The sequence below is a fragment of the Candoia aspera genome, chromosome 8, assembly GCF_035149785.1.
Source record: "Candoia aspera isolate rCanAsp1 chromosome 8, rCanAsp1.hap2, whole genome shotgun sequence".
NCBI lineage: Eukaryota > Metazoa > Chordata > Lepidosauria > Squamata > Boidae > Candoia > Candoia aspera.
The window spans coordinates 30,294,308-30,319,067 of record NC_086160.1 but is presented as its reverse complement, the minus strand read 5'-3'; the positions used below and the strand labels follow the sequence as shown (position 1 = coordinate 30,319,067).

The following is a 24,760-nucleotide window of genomic DNA, read 5'->3' as shown; positions in this document are numbered from 1 at the left end:
ACTTTTACAGATATTGAAGTGTAATATCCTCATTGTTTCATCACATGACAAAAAGCATCCCATTGCTTTTTATAAATGGGATTTTGATATATGTTGTATTATTAATATATTCTATTAGAAGTGCTGGTGTTTCCCCAAATAGGCCAGATCAGGTAGTTATAACCTTAACTGAGAGAACTGTGACTAGTAGGAAGGTAATGGGTAAGGGATTATGCATCCAGTAGAGTCCCAGTTTTTCAGACAAATGGTGATCTCTTCCATGGCTTTAGTTATTTGGCTCAAGAAGCAAACATTAATAACATCTTTTACTTTAATACTAAATGGTAAATATAGTACAATATAAATAGGGATGTTGATGTATGATGGGGCAAAAATATTTTCCAAATATATTGATGGTGCTAACAGTGACTAACCAGAGGGAGAAATCTTATGTTTGGTGTGATTGCATCAATTCAGAGATTGATCAGGGGCAGCAGCTGTGAATAAAGTTCAGATGAACTTTGGAAGGGGATGAACAATAAACTTGCCAATATCATATTGCAGTTATAAAAGCACAGTATAGCAACTCTCTGTTAAGAAAAACTGCAGTTTGAGTGTTTTTAGTTGAGAAAAAATGTGGAGAGACAAATTATGCAAGATATAATAAAGTTCTTTTCTCAGTCATAACACTTGAATCAAGTATCATTTTTAATTCAGTGTTTCTCAAACTTGGCAACTTTAAGCTATGTGGACTTCAACTCCCAGAATTCTGGGAGTTGAAGTCCACACATCTTAAAGTTGCCAAGTTTGAGAAACACTGAATTAACTGAAGCCTAATAATGGGAGGTTCAGAACTGTCAAAAAGGAATACTGCTTTATTTTATGATGCAGTTAAGCTATGACTTTATTACAACAAGCTACTCTAATTTGTACTCCCATGTGTGCAGACACCTATTTGGCCTCAAACATAGCAGATATTTATTGTGGGCAAGATATACAAGAGAGTTCCAGCCCCTCAAATGCATGTCTCCAGGTCTCGCATTGGCCTGCTATGCACATATCACAAGTTTTTGCCTTTGTAAATGAAATAATATTGCATGAAAAATCATGCTAAATGTATGTATCCTTGTCCAAAGAATATGATTTCCTCTCTCTGTGGAATTTTATAGGCCTATTGGGAATGGGGTGCATTAAGGATTGCTAACAATTTCAGAATGTTCTCCAAACAATTGTTCTGAGGATGCTTTGGTGGCAAACATGTTAAACAGACACAATTTTTGTAGAAACTTGGGATACACGTTCTGCTCCTGCTTTTCATATACTGTATGTTTTGGAGAAAGCTATCTTAGCAGAGAGTCTCTCTCTCTCTCTCTCTACATACATACATACATATATTCATTCATTCAATGGAGCTTTACATGAAGCCATCAAATTCTTGGAATGCTATTTACTAGGCTGAGCAGCAACCGTTCCAAGCTAGAGGCTATGTAGCATTGGAGTTCCTCTATTTGATGTTTATTTTTATTTTATTTATTTTATAGCCCACCTTTATGTTGGCTTTAAAATGGATTGTTAAAGAATTGTTTACTATATTAAGTGGATGAAGAGCTAGAATATAAGAAAATAAATAAATATTGAACGGATTGTTTAAAAACAGTAAACTTGTCCACTGAGTATGATTTCCTTTAGTCGCTTCATTGCTTAGCAGTCAGGTAATTCTTTTGAAAGCAGTGCAGTTATGTGTATAAAAGCTACTCAGCCATGCTGTAAAACTGAACATATATATATATACACACACACGCACACTGCATACATTAGTCCTGCATACCAGAAAACAGCAATATATTGTGCTTGTTTTATATAGATCTGTGTCTTTTTTTTATTAGTGTGTGTTGAAAACCTTGTTGTCTGACAGGCTATTAAGGAAACATCTGATCAGAGAATGAGTCTGACATGGTTCCTAAATAGGAAATACAAACCATTTATTGAGGAAGCTAATTAATTATAGGAAATAACTACAGTATAAGTATTTTTCCTTCTTTTCAGAAGTATGTGAGAAGATTTTCATTCCAGGAAGTCACACCAACTTGGAAAGCGTTCAAGAGTATTGTTTGGGTTATTGGCATCTCAGTCTTAAATGCATTTTCTTGGAAATAAATTGAGTTCATGATATTTTAATGTAGGGTTTGCCTGCAGGGCTGAATTTTAAGGTCCTCTCAAAGTCATTGACACATTTCATCTGTGTTCCAGCCCCTTGGTCTTAAAACACTATCTATCTAGGCTTTGCTCAATACTGAGCATATTTATTTAAAAGTAAACTCTATTAGGCTTTAATTATGCATACAATTTACAGCTTATTCTTGTAGGTCCTTTGTCTAAATGAAGAAAACAAAACTGACTTCAGAATATTTTTCTGTTAAAATAGTTCAAGTTCCAGTTTTTAAAAAATCTGTTGCACTTATATCATTGGCTCAGGGAGTTTATAGCAATTTGATCTGTTTGATAGTTCACAATTTGCATCTATGTTTAAAAATATTATTGCTATGCTATGAATTAGCCAAAATATGCTCTTATAGGGCCAATGATTTTAAAGATAGGCAAGCAAATGCTTAATGTTCACACTGATATGATCTGAACACAACTTTGGTTGGATTACGTTTTACTTCTTGCTTTGTAAAAAAGCAGTTTTGCTTTCAAATAAGAATGTCTAGTTCAGTCTAAGCTCCATTTCAAGTAATGTAGTTCAGTGAATATATTTATATTAGAGATAATACAACATGATATGGCAATAGGACCTGGGTATGACAGAAGAAACATGAAAGCCTGTTGAATGTTTAAAGAATGAGTTACTTTAAAAAGTGTGCATGACAAAACAAGAAGCAATATGGTCAAGAATAAATGGGTGCTGAATTAACATGGATTGAATACAAAAATAAATGACCAATATAAAAGAAGCACGTTGTGGTAGTTTGGTCATATAGAGGGAATGAACAATGTTTGAATCACAGAATGGAATAGTATGATAGGAATATATATGTGTATGCTTGTAATTACAACTGTATCCAGCCTTCAATGAAACTCTTAACATGTGTTGTCATGCAAATGGAAATAGTTCTGGCAAGAAGTGGTAAAGCTTCCATTTCCTTTAGAAATCCTTTGCAAATGGAGCAATATCCTAGAAGATAAATCAGGATATTCAATTATCTTACTTGACTGTAAATTCATTCATGAGATAGACAGTTCATCTATCCCCCAGCAGTGGGTTACCATAAAAATTAACCAGAGATTTGCAAGAGCAGTTTTTATTGCAGCCTTCCCCAGTCCACTGTTCTCCAGATGTATTGAACTACAGCTTCCCTAACACCATTCAGTTTGTCAATTAGCTAGGCTTGCTGGGATTATAGGAATTGTCCAACACATCTGGAGGGCACTATATTGGGTAAGGCTGGCTCACTTTTTGAACTGTCTCACAAATAAATTCAACTTATTCATGCAATCATAAAATTTCCCACAGAGCATCTTTGCAAGAGAACTGTGCAATGTCAAACTGTGCTGTACAGTTTAAACTGATTTTTCTTTCTAGCTGCTATATTTAGAAAGGAAATTTTTGTAATACCCTGTTAAAATAGAAACAAAGGGAGAGGCTAGTTGCATTTTTTCCATTGCTATTCATTTTAAGAGATGTTTGCTGTTTTCTCTTCCCTTGCCCCTCCCCCCATGACAACATACCAGAAGGGACAATACTGGAGGGTCATAGGGAATTGATACAACATTTTACAGAAAAATATTTGCATTATTTACCACTCATTACCTTTTATCTCCAAGTTTTTTTCCAATTTCAGACTTGGGTTATGCTTTTTAAACATGGCTTTATTATGATTTGTAGTAGGGTTCTGAAAGTAAGACAGTTGCTTTTCACATGCTTGACTGTTTCTGGAAAGAAGACCTTTAGAGGCTGTTTTGAAACCAAGGAGTGACTGATGTTTGCAATTTCTTATTGTATATTTTTTGAAAGGCAGAAAAAGTATCCTACTGTTGTTATGTAATACCAAATTATCCTATTGCTATTATGTAATACCAAAGAAAAGTTGGGTGTATGTGTGCATATATAAAGCTCATATTTAGAGCTCATATATTTAAAATTCATAAAGTTGCCAAATAACTAAACCATCAAGACCTTAATAAATAAATAAATATAGCAACAATACATACAATCTTTAAATAAATTCATCCTCTTTACATTTTATTCTCATAGCTATTGTAGCTTTGGCAATTATCCTTGCTGCCACTGCATATCTAGCTACTTGCTGGGTTATTTTATAATCTAAACCTGCCAGCAAACAGCAGATTATTTTGCTACAGGAATCCAAGAAGCTCAGAGACATCAGTAGATAAATAAGCACATAATGAATTTGGTCTTCAACCTGAGACTCTCCACAAATACAGAGATGTTCCAGATCTACTTTCTATCCAAATATGCTGAAGGCATTGATCGAAAGTAGAGCTCAATAAAAGATTCAGGATGGATCTTCAGAGCCTTTAAATATGCTAACATTCCTTGATACAGCTTAACCATGCTGAAAATTATACCACAGTCCTGAAAGAGATCACAAATAGCCCTTTAAATTAATCTTGAAGCTTGGGCTGTACGCTTGCTCCAGTGAAAGGAAATATCACTCACAACGTTGTAAACAATCCCAAACCTAGCCATCACCTTTAAGCTCTTCATTTCAGCATTATTTAGCTAGGCCTAAGAGCCAGTTTGGTGTAGTGGTTTAAGGCAGCAGGTTAGAAACTGGGAGACCATGAGTTCTAGTTCCACTTTAGGCACAAAGCCAGTTGGGTGACCTTGGGCCAGTCACTTTCTCTCAGCCCTAGGAAGAAGGCAATGGCAAACCACTTCTGAAAAAACTGCAAAGAAAACCTCAGGGACTTGTCCGGGCAGTCTCCGAAAATCAGACACGATTGAATGGATTAATAATAATTATTATTATTTTATTATTTAAAAAGCTATGCACAAATCAGGCAGTCTTGTATGAAAGAAACAGATTGCCTTGACTGGAGAGAAGGACCCAATTCCATTCTCAGCAAGGCAGTGAGAATACTTGATGGGAGAGCCAGAATAGTTCTTATTAATTTATTCTGAATCATTTCCAATTTATTCAGCTCTACCAGTCCCCAGTTTTCTATACAATATAGTAACTGAAACCACTTTCCTTTTGAAGATCTTTGCTGCATGTGGCACTCCTCTGAAAGGGCGGGGGAGAACAGCAAGCAGTTTTCATGGAACTTATAACCGTTACCTTTGCATTTAATATATGAATTTTCCATGTAGAGATTGTGAGAAATGTGTGTTTAAATGGACTTATTTGTTCTGTTGTGTTGCCATAGTTCATTTCTAATTTTTTTTTGGGGGGGTGGAATGGCAAATACAACGTTTTTGTCTTGGAATAGTTGATTCTTAGCAATTTAGTTCTTCAGTATTTGCTCTTTGCATAATACTTTTTTTGTGGAACCTTTGCATAACATTATTGTGGAGAGTAATACCATACCATCTGCATATAGTGCAGAAATCTTTCAATCACCAATAGATATAGGAAAGAAGAAAAGAGAGGAAAGCTTTGTTGCAATACTATTGCTATAAAACCAGAGTAAGAAGCAAGCCAGATATATCCGTCTCATTCCACTCTTCAGTTGAACTAATACATATTTGTGTGCTAGTTTCCTTATAGTTTATAAATAAAAAAAGCTGCCTATCAATGGTTGTAGCTAACAGATTAATATTTATTTTTATACATTTATTTATTCAATTTATATACCCACTCACTTCTGTTTACCAGGGCAAAGGCAGAAGAAAGGTCTACAGTGCTGCATAAAGTTTCTTAGAGGATTTTTCCCTTTACTTTGTTATTAGATGCTGAAATGTAAAACATTGATGGAATATGTTAAAACCTTTGATAAAACCAACTGCTTGAGTGGAGGAATGGTTTATTTCCTCCAAGAGACTTTGTAAAAGAGTCTCATATATTTGGTGTATGTTCTTGGCTAAGGAACTAATGGGCAAAGCTACCATATATGGGATTCTGACTGAATGTTTCTAAGTCAGAATCCCCCCTAAATGTAAAGATAAAGCTCATCAATATTAATTGAAAATTTCAGTTCAGCTGTAACCCTGAGAAAGTTCAGTAGGAAGTGCATGCTACCTTGTTCACTTTATCAATATAAGTGTAAATTAAAAGTATATCATCTTTCGGGAGCCAGGAGGAACACCTTTTCTGTTGCAGTGCCTGCCCTCTGGAATGTTCCCCCTGCAGTCTGGGTGGCTCCCAGTCTGATAACATTCCAGACAGCCTTGAGGACCTGGGTCTTCTCCCAGGCTTTGTGAGTTTTGTCTTTGGTTGGATTCACTCTCTCGTTCTTCATCCGCTTCTTAGTTTGTTGGTTTTGTTTTGAATTGTTGTATTTTATCTTTTTTTGTTAAGAGTCCAGAGTCGTTTTGAGTTGGGCAGTGCCTAAATCAAATCAAATCAAATCAAAAGCTGCTGCTTATAATTAATGACAAACCATAATGTGGTAGCTTATGGAAAATTTGCCTAGTTCTCACACTAGGAAGTAACTATAGTTTGTAACAACCTGTGGTTTACCATTATATGTAATGGAGCTTCTAATCTCAAAGTACAGAAAGGTTGGCTCCATCTATCTAGTCTTTACGTGCCTTACCTCATTAGATCAAACTAGGTATAAACCATGCTTCCCATGATTAAAGGGTTTTTTTATGTATTGGGTTCTACTGTTTTGTTTCTTTGGAATTTTAATTCCAGTTGTATTTGAACCTCTGTGAGGGTCTTCTAATAACCTGCCCTTGTCACAGCACAGTTTGGAGGATTCTTAAGGTATGATCTTTATCTTTAAGGGTCAGACTAAATAAGGTATTGAAGAACACCTCTTGTCTCTCTAAATTTTAGACCAAGGTGGATGTCCTTTCCAAAAGGAGACCTTTAGAGTCTCCTTCCAAAAAGTGGATAAAACCTGGATAAAGAAATGTAGATGGGGCTGGGAAAAAAACCTTAAATTTGGATTAGTTTCATTTATATTTAAATTACATTAAACATAGCTAATGCAATTACTTCTATATACTTAATAAATTCACTACTGTTTTAAAACAGCTGTGGAGATCCCAAATTGGATTGGAACCGTACATTGGGAAAGAGGAGAACTTAATCTCTCTTCCTATGTAGTTTTCCCCAATATACTTTCTGAAATGAAGCTGCAATTTGCTCATGAATATCATGCTGTTTCCCTAATGAATAACATACATTGGGAAAATGTTATAGTAGCTCTAGTCATAGTTTCTGGTATATCATCTGGTTTGGCCATAAGATGGAATTCAGAGATATCTGTAAGCATAAAAATAGTAATTATGCAAATCGTTTACTTAAGTAATGAGTCTTAAGTGCTGAAATTTCCAATACTTACTGACAGTGCAAGTGTGATAAATGTTTGTTTCTTTTGTTTGTTTGTTTGTTTAACCATTTACTAGTCACAGGGAACACCAGTTCCAAGCTTTGGACCCAGTCCTAGTCAAGCCCTTTTACCCTACTTAGCTATAATCTTTTTCTAGCATAGCAGCCTTACAAATCTAATGTCAGAGAAGCTGGATTTAAGACTGGACTTCAGAAATAATATATACCTCCTTATGACCTAAATGCTCTGTGTTCTTTCAGCTGATTTGAGAGTTAAAAATCAGTTTATCAGATACTCCTATTCTGTGAAATCTGCAAGAAGCCAAGTCTATAGTTCTTTATGTTTCTCAGAGCGAGCAACTATGCTTTCTAGCTTTGCTTAGAATTTTCTGGGTGATATTTAGGTAGCTACAGTGCTAGGGAAAATACAAAGCATTGCTCTTTATGGAGGCTTGAAGTAGGATTTAGTTGCTCTACATGGATGGTGCATGCTAAATTGCATATCTTTCTATTTGTGATACAGTAGTTGATTTAAATTATGAATTAGAGAATGGGAATATTTCTTGTATCCTTGGTGGTTATTCATCAACGTGATCCTGAAAAGTTTACTACCACAGTCTTCAGTTCTGCTGCAAAATGCTAAAAGCTTCTTTCTTTCATTGTTACAGTAAGAGCTGCAGTAATTTGGATAGTTCTAATTACAAGCCAGATTACTGATGTTCTTTAAGTGCTGTTTTTGATTAAAACATCAGCCTTATAAGATGATCCTGAGAACTTACATGGACACACTGAAGCAAATTGTTAAGCTGGAGAGAGGTTTCCTATTAAGGAAGAGTGATGTAATGCCAATGGAATACAGCCAGCTTCGCTCCACTCATTTTATTTATATTAGCTGCATACCAAAGAAAAGTTACCCCCAACAACATGAGTTCTGCTCACTATATTTAGTCAGGGTACTTCAGTAATTCCAGGAGGATATATTTATTTATAATTAAAATAATTATTAAAAATTATTTTGAGGTTTTTAATCAACAGTTTTTAGAAGAATGTTTTTAAGGGATCATAAACTTACAGCATTGATAGTATATATCTTGAATAGTCTAAAAAGCAGTTGCCTTGATTATAACTTTATAACTTCCATTACTTTTATACAGTTTCTTTTTTCTGCTGTGGATGTGCTTAAACTATATTAGCATTACTTGTTAAAGGCTTTGTAGAAAAGAACAGTGAAACTGAATATATACTCTATATTTAGCATTTCTATCCTTGAAACTTTCTTTAAGTGAAATATAGACTTGATTGAAGATTTAAATTTCACATAACTTGGTTCAATAGTTTAGCATTACGAAAGTAAACTTGAATTAGCCTAAGGTTCTCACACTAATCATTTTCTATAATTAACAAAACTGTTCTGAGAAGTTAAAATCAAACTATTTTTATACACATTTTAATGAATCACAGTTGGAATTAATAAAAGTTGATAAGTTTGTGTATCACAGAACTGTAATAGGGTGTGGTGAGGAATAATTAAAGACTCAGAGAAATAAAATGTTTATTTGAGCTTATCCCCCACACCATGTCATTGTGTTTTCTCTATGTCTGTCCTCCCTTCCTTCCTTAAGGGGAAGGGGAATCCCAAATACTGAAATAATCTGCGAGACTATATTTGTTAAAGTACTGAACCATACTTTGGATGCTGCCCCTCTTTCCCCCCATCCCCCAGACTTTCACATGTGAAGCCCATGTCAGTTGTTTCCCTCACAAAGACCCTAGGAAGCTTTATATGATCTTGCCTTTTTAGAGAAGAATGAAAAGCATGCACACTGATGGTAGGTCACTATAATGCTAAACCATGATTTAGGATTATACTAAACTAGGATTCTGTATGATGTTGATTTGGCATTTTCCACTCCCGAGGCATAAATAGATATGTGTGACACTGGGCAAATACAGTTTTCCCAGGCATTTGGGTCAAGTGGATAGACCTGCTGTCAATGTCCTTTTTTATGTGAGTGGGATTATTGCTTATCCTTGGGCACCAGGGATTATATGTTGTGGGTTTCTGTGTTTTTCATCCTTGTAAGCCTCCCAGAATCACTTATGTGACATGAGAGGCTATATAAATCATACAAATAATATAGTACCCTGCTACTGCTTGGTGTCTGGAAAAAGTATCTCAAAAATGATTTCTGGAACATTAGGTGCAGTTTGTGATGTGGTCCATGCATAACTCTAAGCCCAGGTGTTGCCCTCATTGTCTCTAGCCTCTTATTGATATAAAGAAAACTGATACCTTCAGATTATAGCATTGTAAGTAGAATAGATTAATTATCTACCTCCTTTAATTGTTTTTTGTTCTATCTTTTAATCTGGCAAACATCTAATGTCTTCATATATTTCTGCAATGATTTTAATTTTTGGATTGATTTCACATTTGTCTATAAGCTTCCCCAGTGAGCTGTCTTTTGCAGAACTGTAGGCAATTTCTCAAACCCATAAGAAGGCAAAGGGAATTAATTTTGTTGCTGTACTGGGGATATATATTTAATTTGCTTAGTTACATGACAGATATGTGTATTTTGTTTGTTTTGTTTTTACTCTGCTCTTCAGCCTTCCAGGACAGCTCAAAATAATTGGGAGGAGGAGATTGTTTTAGAAATGCCTGTAGTCTCTAGATATCATATTGAACTAATTATTTGATGATTGTAGCATCTGCTTAGAGGGAGTCACCACATAGTGCCCTGAAAAGAATAGAATGTGGAGCAAGACACTCCTGATTCAGTACTTGGAATATGATATTTAGACCCAAGCCAGCCATAGTTGTTTGTGTTCAAGTTAGTACATGCAAGTGACTTCACTAGCTGCCTCCAGATATGAAGCAAGCTCATCATCACAACTTCCCAGTAGGAGAAAATATGAAACACTGCAGAGCAAAGCAGATTCAATTACAGTATCCCAATACCTTTGTTCCTCACCACCATTTGTGTAGATGGTATTGGGGAAAAACAATTAGGACAGTTTCCTATGTGATAAATGCATTATAGTTTTGCTTCCTTGTACTCTGTTCTTTTACCGTGGATACACAAAAGCATATTTCATTGGAGTGTTCCCCAAAGAATGCCATAATGTCTGAGTCATACTTGCAGTTATTTAAATGGGCTGGAATTGCCATTTCACTCAGAAGGATGCATCAGAAGGAGAACCACAGGTAAATGCCATTAGGAAACAAGGATGCATGAGTATTCTAGAATTTATTTCACTAAAATCTTAAAGTTCTTGAGTGCTTTTCTTTTTCCCAGCCCCTGGACATGTCTACATCTTTACAACATTGTTTCTGAGGTGACCAAAAAGGTAGTTTGGAGCAAACCTGAGGATTCAGGAGGGAACAGAGATCCGGGGTGTTACAAAAGAACACAAGTACCCATCCCTGCCCTCAAATTGACAAACAATTGCAGTTGATAACAAATTGGAAACTCCTGCTTATTTTAACCATTCTTTAGCATAAAGCTAGTTTGGTCTACTGGTTAAGGCAATGGGCTAGAAACCAGGAGACAGAGTTCTAGTCCTGCCTTAGGCATGAAAACCGGCTGGGTGACCTTGGGCCAGTTAGTCTCTCTCAGCCCGCCTCACAGGGTTGTTGTTGTGCGGGAAATAGGAGGAGGAAGGAGTATTAGGTATGTTCACTGCTTTGAATTATTTATAAAAATAATAATAAAGGTGGGATAGAAAATAAATAAAATAAAAATAAATAGTCTTGTGCATCCAAGACAAGAATTTAGTAAGGGCATTTTCTACTGGCACAGGACCATTTGAAATAACTGTTGATTTTCTTCACATCTAGAAAGTAAGCAACAAGTTTGTTGTTGTTGTTTATTTATTCAGTCGCTTCCGACTCTTCGTGACTTCATGGACCAGCCCTAGCAACAAGTTAGATTTCATTTTTAAACCATACAGATTTTTGTATTTAATAGTAATATAGTTATATGGCCACAGTTTATGTATACTACTAGTTTTTTAAAGAAATGTAACTTGTAATGCTTTTGAAATACAGCATAAATCTGAATCTCTTTTCATATCAAATCCAAGAAGTCCAACTGATAGCCAGAGGCTACAGTACTGCCAAATTGTAGATATTTTCTTACTTGTTAGTTTGGAGCAACTCATGTTGGACACAACTTTTGTTGCTGTGCACCGATGAAAGATTTTAGGTCAGCCAGGAGTCAAAATAACATATTTCCACCTTAGCAGTAAAATGTACTAAACGAACGATTTTCCTTCTTGTAGAAGGATCTCCAACCCAAAATTAACAACAGTAGATTTAAGAATATTTTAGTACTATTATTTCTGACACCAGCTTCCAAAGAACTAAACTATAGTGGCAGACATAATAATGTGTGAAGTTTTGCCTGGATTGCATACAATACAGATGTAGTACTATCATTTCCTTTACAAAAAAAATTCTTCCATTTGAACTAAGAAACAAATAACCTACAGTTCTGTTAAATCACTTGGTCACAATATAGCAATGGTTAAGCACTTTGATTGTCTTTTAGTGAGAGAACTAAGCATATGATAAGCAATAAACTTCAGAATACCTAACTGTACTGAATTGTGTCCTGTGTGTCTCCTGTACAGCAGTGAAGGCACAGAAATAAAAGAAATACTGTGACCTATGTGCAAAAAAATAGTGGCTATGTTTGTACATCCTGCTGAGTCAGGGATCAGCAACCTTTCTGGCCACCGTCCATATAGTGCATATTGCATTCACTTATGATGGTTTAACCCCCTCCCCTCTAAAAGCTGAAATCTTGCAAAAGTTCATGTGACTGCCAAACTGTTAGGAGATTTTGGCATTCTTACAAGAGATTTAGTAAATTTTATTATGTATTTTTATGTATCATGTTAAGCCAAAAACAAAGGACATTATGGCTTAGCATGATATGATCCAGATATTAAGAATGTGGTACCTAGTCGTTTAGACAGGGTATATGTTGTTATTGGAGTTCAGATAGGTATATACAGTATAGTGTGTCATTATTAAAAATGGGTATTAACAACAAAAACAAGATAGGCATATCCTTGTGAATCTTCGTTTGGCCTTCACTAATTACTATGTTGAGAATTGTTAAATAATGTCTTCATTCATTGCAACAAGTCCATACAGGATTCTCAAAGAACTCATCCTTCATCAACTTAACAGAATCATCTGAGGTTATCCTCAATTCTGTTAAAGGTAGCCTGCTCTAGTAAACATTGGCTACTGGGCTCTTGCTGCAGAGCATAGTCTTAATTTTGTGGTTCTTAAATAGAAAGATTTAGGAATATTGTTTCTTGGGAACCTCTATTCCATTTTCATAATTTGTGTGAGAAATTGATAAGTCTTCCACATTTTGTTGATCATGCAAGTGTAGTGTTACTTTCTGGCAAGCATAGTGTGTTGGTTAAGTGTTGAACTGAGTCTGGTGCTTACAGACTTGACTACTGAGTTGACAGTTCTTCAGGCCAATCACTGTAAACCTATCCTACCTGAAAAGGTGGTTATTGGGTAGATAAAATGAGGGACCATCCCTATATGTACCACCTTGAATTCTCAGAGAAAGGTGGGATATACTGTAAAAAAAAATCACAGCATATTTGTGACCAATATTTACTCTGAAATGATCAAACAAGAAACTTCCCTCTCTTAGCCATTACACAGAAAGGGTGTCTGGATCTACTCCAGCTGAGTAATAGTAAAGGCCCCTGTATCATAATTTTTGCTGATAATGAGTTTCTTGCTCTCCTCTTTCACGGTCTTAAAAATACTTTCTGTGGTTTATATTACAGTTGCCTGCAGTTGTGACACTAACCCATAATGACAAGAATTAGCCACATAAAACCCTTGTCACATACGCCTCCCTTCATCTTCTCCATCATGGCCCATCTCATAGACTGGGTTCAGATGAAATGACAAATTGTGTTAGTGTGATGTCTGATACTCTGAAAAAAGCACGCATAGGCTCCTAACAGGTAGATATTCATAGCCTGAAATAATAGTATATCAGAGCCTCTCCCTCTAGCTTTCCCCTTTGCTATTTTTGATACTGCTTTGAGTGTCACTGGTTAATAGCTTTAGTGTTGCTAAGTACGTCCTTAACCATATAGCTGGGATCCTCCATGGACATTAATGTAGAATCATAGGTCTGGAAGAGGCTCTTTCAGCCATACAAGACCAATCCCCACGTTACTGTAAGAATCGGTGGCGCTGCGGGTTAAACCGCTGAGCTGTCGATCGGAAGGTCGGCGGTTCGAAACCGCGCGGCGGGGTGAGCTCCCGTTGCTCGTCCCAGCTTCTGCACACCAAGCAGTTCGAAAACATGCAAATGTGAGTAGATTAATTGGTACCGCTTCGGCGGGAAGGTAACGGCGTTCCGTGAGTCCTATGGACAACGCCGGCTCCAAGGCTTTGAAACGGAGATGAGCACCGCCCCCTAGAGTCGGACACGACTGGACTTTACGTCAAGGGAAACCTTTACCTTTAATAGATGGCTGTCTAGCAAAGGAGAGCTCATCATTTATTTAGTAATTTGTTCTGTTGTGGAACTGTTCTGTTAGGAAGTTTTTCCTAATGCTGTATTAAAATCTAGAATATGCTTGCCTATTTTACAACCATATCGGACTGTTGACTCATATTCTGCCTGTGTTCTTCTACAGCTCCAAGATTTTTTCATGTTACTGTTGATGAGCCAAGTATCCCATATCCTGTACTTAAGTACAGGATAAGTTTTATAACTTAGACTAAGTTATAAAACAACTAGACTATACACTATCTCAAATAAATTTCACTGTTTTAAAAGTTGTAGACATCTCCTTTAAAACTCTCTGTTCTGTCTGATTTCTTTTCTAAATATTTTTTTACAGAAACAGATGGGAACATGGAATACAGCAAAGCAAAATGCCAGCTGTCACCATCTTTATTTCTAAGAATGCTTCCCCCCCCAAATGGGATTAGTAATGTTCTTAGAAAATAAAAATGGTGGGTAGCTGCATCCTAGTGCTCTGTGTAGAAGTGTTCCTAGCCCAGAAGAAAAAAGCTAGAGTTTGTAGGAAGTTTCCCAGAGAAAACGGTAGAGCACATTGTCATCCGGTTTGCTTTCTGGTAAACAGGAATTTATACCGCCCACATAGACCATGTGAGAGCATCCAAAATATGTTCTTTAAATTGTTGATTTGCCCATTGACCTCTTGAAGTTGAGAACCTCTACCCCATATGTTACCTTCATAGGCGCTCATATTCCATATTTCTATCTCATTTTCAAACCTCCATTTAAAAAAATGGTTTAGGGAGACATTTCCTGGTTGGTTTTAAGAAGAAAGTAAATGAAGCAGCCATCACTGCCTGTGTGCAGTTCTGACTGAACAACCTTGTTTTTCTGAGACCCAGCATTTTTAGTTCACTGCATAAATAAGTGAAGTGCTAAGTGATAATGAAGTGATTAAAACAACAGCCTCTCTACTGCTAAGTTTTTACAATGTTTTTAATGGATGATCTTGCCCAGCTACAATTTTATCTACCAGTTGAATTCACTGTGTATGATGTTGCTTATTGCTATGGTTTACAGTGAAACTATGATGATGGCAGCTGTCGCATGAAAAAAAACTGGGTTTAGATGCCTAGGCTGGGTTGAAGCATTAAGAGGGGGAAGAGTTGGCTCCTGCTGGAAGCAAAGAGCCAGTCAAGCAATCTGCACTGAAGCATCTATCCCAGAGTGGCACCCATCTGTTGTTTCCCAGGTATCTTATTAGCTTCTGAAGCATATCTTCCTTGCTGTAACTCTTCTGAGACAGTTCACCATTTTGCTTAATTGTAAATATCAGTCAGGTCGGGCAGCACACTAGAAAGCTGGCCTTAACTGGGTAATACTTGAACTCTGTTCTGGAAATTGTTGGCTTTTTAATTATTTTTAAGCATTGCTTCCAGAATGGATTAAACCCAGTTGTTGTCTATTAAATGTTCTTATAGAAGAAATATTTTCTTTGGCCATTTTGAGATTTGCGCTGAGCAATTGTGCTTTGTCACCAGTCACTGAATTAGAACTATTAGTTGCCTCCAGCCATGAGCTGATTCAACGTCATTACAGAATATACCAACTGGTCAATAAATTGTGAGCTTATTTGATCGATATTGCCATACGTATCCCATGTTCCATTAGTCTGTTTTTAATAAGGCCTTTTCCCTCCTGAGCCTGATTTATGAAGTGGGGGCCTGCTTATAAGCCCGGTGTGCATCACTGGAACTGTCATCCAGATTTGAAGCAGCATCACGCAAGACTTTTTGGATGAGTGACAAAAGGATACCTGATATACTTGTCCTTGGAGGTTCATTAAGAGGTTCCTGTGACCCACTGGTCCCTGGAGGGCACTTGGAACTTTGGCTTCCTGCAGCCTGATCATAATTAGCTGGATCTCTGTGAGTGTAGCTAGGTGTCCTGGCATTTATCTCACGAGAAACTTCCCGTGTTTTTTCTAGTATGTGCTGCTGTATCATTTTCAGAGCCATTCCAAAAATGTCTTTTGCATGCAAGTCCATTGACCAGGGCTTTTCTAAGCCACTATCACTGGACCCTGAGGTTACAATCTTATTCTCACCATTGATGGGAGTGCGCACACTGCTGTTAGCACCTTCCAATTTGTCCGTGATCTCCTGGCGTGCCTTTTGAGCAACTAGGGAGCAAAGTTTATTGACATAAGGTTCTTCTGAGCTTCCTTTATGACTGGTGGTCAGCTTATCAGCTGATATGGTGTAGGGCTGATTTTTACGAGATCCACTTGCTGGTGTCAGTGCATGTTGAAATCCAATTGCATATTTTTGAAGATCATTGCTTAACCAGCTTACAACGTTGAGTTCTTCAGAAGAACCTTGCTTGAAAAGGCAAACTGCACCTTCTGTATTGTTGGCATTACTTCTCTCATTGTCTTTTATTACGATAACTTCTTTTTCCTCTAGATTACCCAAATCAAGATGGTTGTATCCTCTTTGACTTTTATCCTTTACATTTAAACTGGACACATCAACAAAACAGATCATTTTACGGTCCTGGTCTTTCTGTCCTTCAGTATTGTAGTGATTTACTTTACAGACACCTGCCTGACTGCGTAACCAGTCAATTTCTTGAGCCATCTTTGATGTGTTGATGGAGCTGCACTCAGGGCCATAGAGTGATAGTGTCCTAGTTAAGCAGCTTTGATCCTGCCAGACTCAAGGTGTTGCCTCCTCTCTTAGCTTCCCATGCTTTTCTACTGGCAGATGGGATGTTCACTTGTGTGGACAAGATGGTTTCCATGGGAGCAGTGACATCATAAAGCATAAGTTATCACCAAGCAACTAGTGATGCATTTCTATGGTGGTTCAAGATCCTGAAAAAGGAAAGGCAGGATCCTTGCCACAGACAAATATTAGGCTGCTTTCTAGGGATTATTTATCATTCCACATTTCAGTATCGCAGCCCTGATAGAACAATACATTTTGGCAATTCAGAAGACTTTTAACTCTGCCATAAGCTTATCCTGCAGAAAAGCCTGATCAAAACTGTACTGGGATGGAGGTCATCTCCAAAGTAAAGCTGAAAATTGCATGCTTCTATTTTGAATGTGTTATTTAGCCAGACCTGCCATCACTGATTCTTTATTGGGGAAAATTGGATTACACATAAAGATGGTGGGTAATTAAGTTTGGCTGGTACTGTTTTAGTCCCCGGGGTACCAATTCTTTGAAAAGTAGGTAGAAAGGTCCTATTTATTTATCATGTTTGCAGCACGTCATGGAAATTCAGATGATCTCATTAATGTCAGTAAACATTGCTATATGAAACTGGTGAAAGAATATTATTAAATAGTCTTTTGTAAGTGAACTAGAATATTTCCTAGAACAATGGTTTCTTAAACTGAAATTTTATATAAAAGGGAGAATTTGTTAGGTGCGACTTCTTCCATCTCAGGAAAATTGTTGCTTCTCCCATGTTCTCTATCCTTCTGCTTGTTACAGCAGCATAAGTCTATTAATCTAGCTCATTAATTTGACCATTTCTGTGGTAATCTTAATGAACTGGATGTCCTCCAGACTACAACTTCTATATTTGGCTGTAATGATAGGAAATACGGAATTTGTAGTCCAACCCACTTCAAATTGCCCTAAAACAATATTAAAACAGCCTTTTGGCCTACGGTTAAAAATTGGCCTAATTTATGTGTTTAAGATATATTTACAGTGACCATACATCCTTTATTACAAAGGACAGTCCTTTATTTCAGAAAGCTGTTGCTTAGTTTATTTTTGAAAAACTCACTTTCGTTATTTATTTTGGTCATTTAACTTTTACTGTACAAATGGTACCACTTAATGCACAGTCTTTTGCATTCATGTGAAAAATATGGAAATTGAACTGTCTTTTTAAAATTGATACAGTATATACTGTTCGATTTTACATATTTTTATTAGAATATCCATTTTTGAAAAAAATTTCTTGGTATTGCTCTTGAATTTTCCTTTGTAAAGCAAAATTATCAACATATTTTTTTTAATCTTTATGAACCTTTTTCAGATTTGCCCCTTTCTCAGGTTTGTCCTTTATTTTTTTCCAAGAAAATATGGTCACTGTAGATACATTAGTACTAAGTATAGATGAATGGAATCATAGAGTTAGAGTTGAAAGGGAGTTTAGAGGTCATAGTCCAATCCCTACTCAGTGAAGGATCCACTACAGCATCTCTGACAGATGACTCTCCAGACTCTGTTGAAGACATTCAATGAAAAAGAACTCAGTGCTTCATATAGCAGCCTGTTACGCTACCTGACAGCTCATACAGTCAAGGTTTCTCCTGATGTCTGACCTGAACCTGTTTCCTTGTAGTTTTACTCTATTGGTTCTGGTCCTGCCCCCTGAAGTAGAAGAACATAGGTCCTTTCCCTCTTCTCTGTGACAACCTCCCAGATATTTGAAGACTATTATATCTCCTCTCTTGTTTCTTCTCTAGGCAAATTATATGTGGATCCAGTCAGCATTCCTCAAAGGTTTTGGTTTTTAAACCCATCACCATCCTCATAGCCCTCCTCTAAACACTCTCCAATTCGTCATTTTTTTCACTGCCATGTGCAGACCTGGTCTTGTATTTCAAGCAAGGTCTGAAAAAGGCCTAGCAGGGTAGAACAGTTACTGCCTCCCCCCTTTTTTTGACTTTGTGTACCTGTTAGGTAAAGGTAAAGGTTTCCCTTGACGTAAAGTCCAGTCGAATCCGACTCTAGGGGGCGGTGCTCATCTCCGTTTCTAAGCCTTGGAGCCGGCGTTGTCATAGACACTTCCGGGTCATGTGGCCAGCATGACGACTCGGAACGCCGTTACCTTCCCGCCGAAGCGGTACCTATTGATCTACTCACATTTGCATGTTTTCGAACTGCTAGGTGAGCAGGAGCTGGGATTAACAACGGGAGCTCACCCCGCCGCGCGGTTTCGAACCGCCGACCTTCCGATCGACAGCTCAGCGGTTTAACCCGCAGCGCCACCGCGTCCCTTGTGTACCTGTTAATTCACTCAAAAATAGCATTTGCCTTTTTAGCAACTGCATAATGTTGCTGCCTCATGTTTAACATGGTTGACAAACATCTGGGTATACAGGTAGTCCTCAATTAACGACCACAATTGGGACCAGAATCTGTTGTTGAGCAAAGCTGTCATTAAGCATGATGGCACGTGACTGCTTCACTCAACAACCACAATATCAGCACTCCCGGTTGCGGGTGTTAAGTGATCTTGTGGGTCATTAAGCGGACAGAATCCCAGGTAAGGAACATGGGGTACCTCGGGGGTGGGGGAGACTTAGGAGGCCTGGTGCAGCCCACGCATGAGTGTCTCTCTGCTCGAGCTGAGAATCCTGCTTGGATCTCAGCTCTTTCTCATCTCTGGGGGCTGTTTCAAGAGCTCCCTGCTGAAGGATTCCTGCTCCGTGAAAGCAGTCATAAAGGATTTAGCTAAATCTTTCATGCCTGCTTGCACGGAGCAGGAATCTCAAAGGATTTTACCCACCCTGCTCTCTGCTCTGCACAGGGGCTAAGGATCCTTCGGCAAGGAGCTCTTGAAACAGCCCCCAGAGACGAGAGTGAATCCTCTTGGCAGGCAGCAGTAGCTTGGAACTTCCCTGCCAGCTTCCCCATTGACTTTCTGGGGAAGCTGGCGGAGAAGATTGCAAATGGCGATTACTTGATCACTGGGCACTTGATAACATGTTGTAAGTGCAAGCAGGTTTCCAAGCACCCAGATTGTGATCACATGACTGTGGGGGTGGAGTCAGAACTATTTTATAGGCCATAAAGCACCCTTTCCAAGGCCGTCATAACTTCAAATGGTAGTTAAGCGAGGACTACCTGTATATCACTTGCATGTGTGCTACTGCCATTCCTCCCATCCTATAATTATGCCTTTCATTTTTCCTTCGCAGATGCAGAACCTCTATATTTCTCCCTATTAAATTCTATCCCATTCTTTTCAATCTACAGCTCATCTAGATCTTTTTGAATTCTCTCTCTCCACAAAAATATTTTGTCTTTTTCTTTTTTTCTCTATTTTCTTATCCCCCACCCCCCAGTAGCTTGCTTTCTTTGTTATCTGAATGGCGCATGTTTTGAAAAAAAAAATATCCACAGCATTATAGCAATATGAAAAATACTTCCTGTAAGTGGAAAAATTGCTTGAAGATACCATGCATTCTCACAAGTTCCTGGCTTATCGCTGCTTCTGGTTTCCTCAGTACAAACATTAGCTGAAGGCCTCATTGGCAGATAACAAAAGAAAAATGGAAAGCAGGCATGAATACAATTGTGGGTTTCATGATAATAAGGCAGGAAAATTGGTAGCAAAAATAGCATTGGAGCAGAATACTCTTATAATGGCTGTCCATTAAGCTAGCTGGAATGACATTTTGCCTTAACTAAAAATATTGTTCACTTTCAAAACATTTTAATGAATTCTTCCCCATGGTCACAGCCTAGCACAGAACAACATGAACCCAGAAGCATTGAGATCAGTGGTTTTGAAAGTACCTAACTTGGTTTTGGATTGTGGCCATATACACAGCAATACTCGTTATTTTTATTAAGCTAAAAGCCAATTACATATATCCTTTTCTTTCTACTTCAGGTTGTTATTGGCAGATATGGGCTGGAAGGGATGATATGGGTTCATGAGGAACCATTTTATGAGGGGGGAGGTTGTTAATTAGACGATCTTTATATAACTTTGTCTTGAACTCTAGTTATATTGCTTTTAATCTGTGATCCTTTATAAAATCTACAAGAGAAGGCCATGTTTCTGAGGACCCACCAGGGCAGTTTGATTATTATTTTTGTAATATGGGGGAAATATCATACCACCACTGCAGTGTTTAGCCTAATGTTGCTTTATGGCCATCTCCTAGCGATAAAGTGTAGCTTGTGAAATTTGATCAAATTCTTTATACATTTTAAGCCACTTCACATAAAATTGCCTTCCTATTCAAAAAGTAGAGATGCTGCCTAGAAGCTTTTTTTAAGTAGGACCAACTGTGGATTTGAGGAAGCCTTTATCTAAATATCCTGTGGTGGGCCTCTCTTCCACTGATGAGTCTTGGTGGACTTGTTTATTGGTGATGGGCAACAATTCATTTACCAGCACTGGGTTTCTTGATTTAGGAATCGTTTTCCTCTTTGGACTCTCACTAATTGTCAAATGCTAAGTTTTTGTGGCCTGTATGTAACAGTTTCTTAATAGCCTACCTGGGTTACATGGTCAGAACAAATAACCAGAACAGTCATAAAGCAAGGTCTGTACAGCATTGTTTATGGCAATTTATTTTTTTGTGGTATTTATACTCACCACAAGCACAAGACACTCAGTTTTTTAGTCCTTTGAATCCTTGCTCCTTTCCTGGAGTTGTGATTCCCTGTTTCTCTCACTGGACTGCTGCGTTGGGGTAACAGGAATGTCCTTCACTGTGCACATGTTGGAATTACTTCACTGCCATTCCTTGGTCTTTCCCCCACTACAGTTGCTAGAAATCATCTCAGTGGAATCTTCATAGGCCAGGTGCTGGCATCAGTTTCTGGACATACATTCCCAGCTTACATTCTCTGGTTTGTATTCTATAATTTTATTTCCATGTTCACTTTAACCATGGTTTAGCATGACATCTACATTAATGCTGACTGTGGTCTCATTTAACTATCATGAGGTAGTCAGTAGTAGGTTTGTAAAGCCAGTTTTAGTTTGTTTCAGATCTGAATTATGTTTTATAAATGGCTGATTAACTAAGATCAAGGCAGCTTCCCAACAAACCATAGTTGGGAAGCTGCCTTGCACACACCAGGTTGTGCAAATGGTTGCTTGCTTTTAGATTTGTATTCACGTAAACCACAGCAAGGACTTCGGCTTGATCTCAAGAGTTTGTTGTATGATGGACACAGATTGAATTAATGAAGTTGTGAAGTTGAGCAAAAGGGAAATAAAAGTGAAGAGTCAAATCTATACCATTGTTGGGCTGTGGTATGTTAGAAATCCAAAATTGTGATCCAGGTTCTTAATTACGGTAGTATATTTCAGACTTTGATGAAGTCCTGCCTAATAAGTAGTCCTGACTACTTTACTACTATATATTGATACAATGCAAGAATAATGCAAACACACGCATATCCACATGCATACATTGAACAAAATTAAGTATTTCCTAGAGACTTCCTAAGGACAGCAATCCAAGATTACAAGGTTTGCAGCACTTCCACTCATCCAGGGTTTTATCACATTGCAAACAGAACCTCAAGAGACTTTATAAATTAGAATATAGTAACATGTACTAAATCAGCTTCCAGTATAGATGACTCGGTGTTACCTCAGCGCATATTGCCTATATGTGTTGTTGAACACTAAACAAATTATTCAACTGGGATTAAAAACATTCAGTGGTATTAGAGGAGCTGGAAGACACTCAGGTCTACTGAACATTATTTTATGACCTTGAATTCCATTCCATTCTGTTACTTTGCCTCCTCCCTGTGGAAAGCAGGTACAGACATTGCTGATGACACTGTGAAATTTTTCAATTGCTTTATCAATATTGTAGAATATTCTTTTGTCAAGCTGAAGTAATTCCCTATTCCACCCCACCCAGATTGTTTCCTAATCATTAGGAAATAAATTTTTATTCTGTTGTTATTCCTATAGATAAAATTAAACTTTACAACATTTATTTTAATGTTGGATTTTAGTTACGGAGTTTGTCTCTGCTGGAATTAGCTTCCTTTTCACATAGCAGAATAAATGCTGTATATAAACTTACAAACATGACTTCATTAATAGTCATTTTCTTTATTTATAATATAAACTTATATATACAAAGGAAGGAAATACACTTTCCCATTATTATCTACAGCTTTTATACAACTACTTCCTTAAATTTGGAATGAGCAGAAAATGAATTAAGTCAGAGCTTATACAGTATATCAGCAAAGACTCATGGAAACAGTGGATAACTGACTCTGCTACTTCAATTACTGTTTTTCATCTGCTCCATTAGTTGCCAGCCCTTATTTTATGTCTAGTTTAGACTGGCAGACCTCAAGTTCCAATACATATAGATCTCGGAAGCCTAAAGTCTGCCCACCCTTGGCATAAATTAACCATCTGATATTTTGGATTATTAAAAAGAAAATATCTACCTAATTGCCATATGACTTACATCAACAACAGCACATTTATTACAGCCCTAAGGCCAGATACAATAAAATTATATAATAGCAATAATTTTACATTTATATATATAAAAAACAAAAATAACAATTAGTATAATACTATCTAAAATTAAGAATGAAAATACTAAAATAAATTGAAATAAAATACTATGTTAAGAAATTCTAAATCTAAGTGATGGTGCAGTGTATTGTGCAGATGGTAGCACAGAACTGGGCAACTTGGGAGGATATTTTTGGGCCCTTGTCTGAAAGAAGTAGTATTAAGTAGAAATCACACTCCCTGCCTGGAAATTTCTTCAATAATGGATATATAAGAATGTGTCTAGAGTCCTTATATAGGGAACAGTATAACAACATATGGCTTAGGGTTTCTACTGAGCCATCACCACATGGACCAGAGGTGTATAGGAATACCCTTAAAATGTCCAGAAAGGACTGCTGAGGGCAGTGAGTCCAGCCTGGCTAAAGTGAAAGCTTTATGAATATCCACACATTAAATGAAACTCTAAGCACTGTACACTGTCCATCAATAATCTATTCTGTACAGATGCTCATAGAATTCAATCGCAAATGAGCAAGAATTTAAACTGCATTCCAATCAAATGATTGTGGATAAAACTGTGCTTTGTGGTTGTACCGCACCTTGCTAAAGGTGTGTGATTAAGAATTGTTGTAAAAGTTGTTATTAGCCTATTGGGGCATTTTAAATTGCATGTATTTATAAGTGACACCTTCCTTAAGAGTTCAGCTGTAAGAACAGTGTAAAATATTCTTGAATTAATTGTGACAGATTTAAACTGGATGTAGCTGGACTATGTATTTGCAGAACTTTAAGAATTGTCTTATGTGAGAGCACCAATTTTATAGGTTTATTTTATAATATCAAAATCAGGTTGTCCAAAGGAAGTTATCCATTGTACTACGCCCTCATCAAGCTAGCCGTAACTGTGAATGCCAAATAATATATGAGATTTTATTTGCAAGGAAATATTCAGGCTAAGGTTTAAGACTGGCCATTTCAATGTATAAATGATATGTACGCATGTCATTATAAATGTTTATATTCCAGAAACGCTGGAAAATGTGTGATGGTGATGATGATGAAATAGAAGTATAATAGTAATTATTGTTACTGAAATGAAAAGACTTTGGAAGAAAAAATCAACTATAACACCAATAAAAATCAGAACTTTTGGAGCCAAAGCACTTTACCAGACTTGGTACCTCTGACTTCGCAAAAAACCACCTTGCTTGATCAGATGCAAGGTGCGAATAGAAGCAAAAGCTTCTGTTCTCTAAGCAGCTTACCAGAGGAGGTACAAGCAAAGACCTGTTGGTCTAGTGTTTATACTTTATTATTCTGTTAGAAGCCATTGTGCATATAAAACACTTAAATAGTCTAAGCGCATCTCTAAAAACTAAAATTATAAAGATGTTATTTCAGTATAGAAGCAAAAGTATCAGAAAGTCCCAAGCAGCCAGGTTTTTGGCTTAGCATATTTGCTGAATCTGAAAAACCAAAAAGAAAGGGTGTAAGACAGAGGTTTTCTTTAAAAAATCCTTGGAA

The 24,760-nt window shown here is 37.1% G+C and overlaps 1 protein-coding gene across 2 annotated transcripts in view; it reads left to right on the top strand.

Annotated features, from left to right (window-relative positions):
* The window catches only part of PALLD (palladin, cytoskeletal associated protein), a 247,839-nt gene that overhangs the window by 185,799 nt on the left and 37,280 nt on the right, over nt 1–24,760 (top strand). The window lies entirely within an intron of this gene.